This window comes from Belonocnema kinseyi, chromosome 10, assembly GCF_010883055.1.
Source record: "Belonocnema kinseyi isolate 2016_QV_RU_SX_M_011 chromosome 10, B_treatae_v1, whole genome shotgun sequence".
NCBI lineage: Eukaryota > Metazoa > Arthropoda > Insecta > Hymenoptera > Cynipidae > Belonocnema > Belonocnema kinseyi.
Window position 1 is genome coordinate 16,753,868 of NC_046666.1, and position 6,000 is coordinate 16,759,867.

The window sequence follows — 6,000 nt, forward strand, 5'->3', positions numbered from 1 at the left end:
CCTTAACATTCCTAGCATGACAGTAACGAATTTCCCAAAAAATAGTGAAATAATTAAGCAAACAGTAAAATTTTCAATCCAAAAATTCCAATTTTTCAAAGACGAAATTCTACAAACAGGATGATCTTTTTAACATAAAAGATGAATTTACAATCCGAAAGGATGAATTTTTGAATTTTCGACCAAAAAAGAAGACCAACAAAATAGTTTAATTTTCCGCAAATAATTAGATTTAGAAAAAAGCATAGCTTAATTTTTAATCAAATGGTCGACTTTGTATACAAAAAAAAAGTTAAAATTCAAACAAAATTTTAAATCGAAAAAATGGAATTTTAACAAAAAACATCATTTTGATCATGAAAGATGAATTTTTAAGAAAATATTTTACTTCTCAATCAAAAAGTTAAACTTTTAACAAATATCTTATAATATTCTACAAAAAAATACTTTTTAACGAGATATATGAATTTTCTACCAATGATTTTTAGATAACAGCTCTCATAAAAAAATAACTTTAAACGAAAGAAATCGAATTTTCATTCAAAAAGGTAAATTTTCTATCAAGAGAGTTAACGTTCTATAAAAAAACGATGAATTTGCAGTTTTATAACTTAACCTGTATATAGGAGAAAGTTTTGATCGAACATGGAACAGTTAACCTTTAAGATTGAAAAAATTATTTACAACAACAAAAATGTCAAGCAAAAAGATCATTTTTCCACCCAGAAAATACAATGAAAATAATGAATAAATAAAATATAATAAAAAAATAATACCAAAGTAGTTTAATTTTTAACCAAAAATATGAATATTCAAGGAGAAACTCTATTTAAAACCAAACAGTCTACTTTTCTACTAAAGAGTAGATTTAAAAAAAATGAATACACGAAGAAACACGTTTTAGTTATAAAAAAAAGATTTTGATTTAAATAAAAAAATGATTTAATTTAACTAATAAGAATGAATTTTCAGCAAAGAAGATTAATTTTCTACCAAAGAAGGATGAATTTTTAACAAAAAATGATCCATTTTTAATTTTTAATTTCATCTTTCTAGCAAAAATGGAATGGTTCCATTTTTAGTGAAAAAGAAAGAATTTTCTAAAAAAAAAAGATTTTTCAGTAGAATAGCTAAACAGTTGTGCCAACTTAACGAAAATTCTGCTAGTTCCCCCAAAAAAGTACCATGGCTACGACTACACCACAATTTAATATTTTATATAATTGGACTCACCAACGAAATCAAGTAGGAAGAATGCAATTGTCAGAAGATTTCTCAGGGCAATTATCATTTTTAAAATTGAAGGATTTCGTAGAGATAACTGATAAATTTTTTATAAAATTTCTGATATTTATACTGCCGATTACTGAACCCTACCAGGAAAATCTTCAAGATTATTCAGATTCAGGTTACATTGATAAGAGACCACAATGTAGATTTTAAGTGAAGACAAGGTCTTATCGTCTATAGAGAATGTGTTAAGATTATTTGCCATAAGCTGATAAGACAACTATAGTTCTTTCCACATATTCGTGAGAAGTAGAAAATAAAAAAAAAATGTGAAAAAGGCATTTATTAGATTGTATGCTATGTGATTTAAACCAAATTTTATTTTGGAATAGAAATTATTTTTCAAATAAATAAAAATTGCATTCAGTCAAAGAATTTTTGAGTATTTCAGCAAATTAATTGTATTAAACAAATCATTTTCGTTAAGTCAACTCAATTATCAAACTCAATTTATCAAATAATTTGTTTAAAACAATTTTTTTAAATATTTTGTTTCAAAAAGTTTTTAGGTATGAATATAATAACCACATAATATAGTTTCAACTACAAGTTCAATTTGTAGGAGCTTCTCAAGAAAATAAATACATTTTTAACCAAATTGGTAAATTTTCAACCAATATGATTAATTTTCTTTAAAAAAATATAAAATTTTAACAAATTAAATTAATTTTCAATCAAATAGTTGCAATTTTTAAGGTAAAAGCTCAATTTTTAACAAAAAATGGAATACTTAAACTTTTCTTTTTTGAAATTAAAAAAATAATAATAATTTTTACTGTTCGGTTGAAGTTTCTACAAAATAATTCAATTTTCAGTCCTAAAAACGTTATCCTTCAATAAAAAAGAGGAATTTTGAATAGAATTTCAACCAAAAAGTTTAATTTTCTATCACACAGTATGAACTTTTAACAAATGAAATAAGTTTTCCATAAAATAGTTTTTCTTTTTAAAGTAAGAAGACCAATTTTTAACCAAAAATGGAATATTTGATTTGAATTAAAATATTTTAAATAAAAAAATGAATTGTCTAATAAACAATTGAATATTAAAAAAATCACGAATTTTCTGAACAAAGCGGGTAACTTTTCAAACCAATCATATGAATTTTTAACACAAAAATTAGTTTTTAAACAAAAACTTAAATTTTGAATTAAAAAGAAAATAATTTTCAACCCAAAAAAGGAATTTTGAATAAAGTAGTTTTATTTAAATTCAAATAGGAGAATTTTCCATTAAAATATTGAATCTGCAATCAAAGAAATGAATTTTTGAGAAATTAGTTTTATTTTCAACCAAGGAGTCGAATTTTCAATAATAAATATAATTTATTGCGCAGCAAAAAAAAAGTTTTTTTTCGAATAAGAAAAAATTGAATTTAACAACAACAAAATTAATTTTTAGCAAAGTAAATTTATTTTCAAGCAAGAAAAATAATTTTTAACTAAAAAAGAATAATTGTGAACAAAATACATACATTTTCTAGCAAATAGTTCAATTTTTGAATGAAAAATATAAAATATATATAACAAAGCGAATCAATTTTCAACCAAATTTTTAATTTGCATTTTTAAACAAAAACATTAATTTTTTATCAAAAAATATGAAATTTCAACAAATGAAATAAACCTCTAAAGAAATAGTTTAATTTTTTAAGAAAAAAGATCGTTTTTAAACCAAGAATGAAATAGTTCAATTTTCATTTAAAAAAATAGTTTTCAATAAAAAATTAATTTTGTACTAAACAGTCAGATTTTCAAACCAAAGATTTGAATTCTTCGTATATATTGTGAAGCTAAATTGGTAAAGATAAAGGTAAGGTAAAGATAAATGGTTATTTGAAGATTTTTCAAGAATATTTGAAGCATTAAGATTTAAAGTTAAAGATTATTTAATTTCGAAGATTCGTGATTTAAAATTATTCCAGTTTCAAGATTGAAGGTTAAAAATGTATTGATATAGGATATTGATTAATATTAATTAATATTGATATTGATAGATTTCTAAATTCGTAAATTTTCAAAATTAAAAAATCTTGAATTTCTAAGATTTTCAATTCAATTTTCTACAATTTAAAAAAACTAGAGTTAAAAATACATAAATTTTGAATGTATAAAATTTAAAATTATTTCATTTTTAAGATTTATATTTCAAATGTGTCTTCTGAAGCTTCTTTCTGGAATAGTTCAATTATCAAGGTTTAGAATTGATAATTCTTAAATTTTAATGATACGCTACTAAAAATTCTTCTATTTTCAAGATTCACGATTAAACAAACATATATTTGGAATGCTTGTAGTTGAAAATAAGTGAATTTGGAATGTTTTTTAAATGAAAGATGTGATTTAGTCTTGAAGATTTTCTTTAGGAAATTCTAAGATGTTGAAGATTAACAACTCGAAAATTTTCATTTCTAAGATTTAGGATAGAATATTCACTGATTTTTATTGCTTTTAGATTAAAAGTATCATATTTTCAATGCTTTCTTTTTTTTTTCTTTTTTTCTTTCTTTTTTTTTTGAATAAGTAGTTCAGCTATGAAGATTTGCGTGGTAAAATTAATGAATTTAGAAGATTTACGATCGAACCATCTTGAAATTTTAAGATGCATTAATAATTCTTCTTAAATTTTGTTGATTTTATAGATGAAAATTTAAAAGCTTTTTATTGTGAATCTTGTGTGAGCTTTTTCAGTAAATATTCTGGAATTTCAAAGATGCACAAATCAAAATTCATAATTTCGGATAATTTTGAAGATCAAAACTTAGAATTTTTATGTTATAAATATTTCAAATTAAAACAATTTCAGTTATAAGGATGACACAATTTGTAATTGTACAACCTGAAATTTGCGTAATTTTGTATTCCGAATTTTCAAAATTAAACAAGCTGTAATTTATCAGATTTATAAATCAATTTTATACAGTTGTAATAAGTTATAGTAATTCTTGTGATTTCGAAATAGTAACTTCATAATTTTCAAGAGTTATGTTTTAAGGATTTTTAACTTTGTACGTTTTTCTTAAATAGTTCGATTTTGAAGATTTACAATTAAAAATCCTTAAAAATTAAAATGGATAAAGAATTAAATTAGAATATTCATGTTTTAAAGTGATGTCATTTTGAGCATTTTTTCAAATATTTCTATTTTAAACATTTCAAATTGACAAAGTAAAAAAAAAAATAACACTCAAAATGTTATTTGTTTTGTAATATGACAAATTTCGCTACACAACTTCACACTTGAGAAATTTTCCATATTTTTCAACTATTTCTATTTTCAACTATTTCTTGGAAATTTATGTATTTCATTGAAACTTTTTCTTTTGAGGCAGAATAACAATCTTCTTGGTGACTAATTTACCTTTTCAATAGAAATTTTAACTATAAGCTGCAAAATTCCATTAAAAATTAAAATATTTTATGGAAAATTTAATTTATTTAATTAAAAACTCATTTATCTGGCTGAAAAGTATACTATTCTTTTCTTTGCTGAAATTTTTTTTCTGGTAGACAATTAATCTTTTTCATTTTAAGTTCATCTATTTAGTTAAAAATTAAACTATTTCGTTGAAAATTGATCTTTTAGTCGAAAATCCATCTATTTTTTTTTTAATTTCTTTTTGGTAGAAAATTGATCTTCTGGGTTGAAAATTAAACTATTCGTTAAAAAATTTTTGTTAAAAATTCAACTCTTTTTTCGAAAACTATTATTTTTTAGTTTATTCAAAGGTTTTAATAGAAAATTATAATATTTTTCGTGGGAAATATAAAATATTATACTTCTTGTTGAAAATTATTTTTTTTTCTTAAACGATTCACCAGCTTGGTTAAAAATTTGACTATTTGTTTAAAAGCTTCTTTTTTCTTAGTTAAAAATTGACTTTTTTAACTGAAAATTTATTGATAACATTTTTCATTATGATTTCTTAAATTTTTTTCAGTTCTATTATGCACACACATGTGACATGCTTTGTCATTCCCTTCAACCTAAACTCAATTTTTGATTATGTGTGTGAATTTGGCAACGTTTCTTTCTTCGATTTTTTCGAATTAGGCCACCGACATTCAGAAAAAAACAAAAATAATTCTTTCAAAATATTCATGACACACCTTTTTTTAAGAGAAATATAAGATATAGTTGAAAAAAACTTTGGTTTGGTAAATGTTTCTTTCCTGTGTAATTGCAAGCGTAAATAATAACCTTCAAGAATTCTAGGTTTCTAGGTATCACTTAAGAAATAAATTTCTTTCTTAATTAAAAATGAAAATTATTATTATAATTATTCTTTTTAATAATTTTTGAAGCTCACAAGTCTAAAGCAAACAAGATCTCTGTTTCAACTCCTTCGCTCTTCTGGAATAAGTGGAAGAAAACTCACATTTTCATGACTTAGTTATTATTGTTAGTAAATCAATTTTGGAGAATCAAATCAAAAAAATTTACGTAAAATCGCGTTTTTATTGCATATTGAAAGAATTTTAATGTTGATTGATTATTAGTAAGCAAAAAAAAATAATTTAAAAAGTCATTATCACAATCTTGCGAACATTACCTTGTCAAGTGGTAAATACCTACTTTGGTCAGCCATGTCCTTGAATATAATATGATGAGTCAGACATTAGGGTGGTCCAAATTTGTCTTTTCCTTGAACTTTTATGAATTGCGACCGGAAATTTGTTCATTCCACACGAAAAGTCCCTTTCTTTGTTT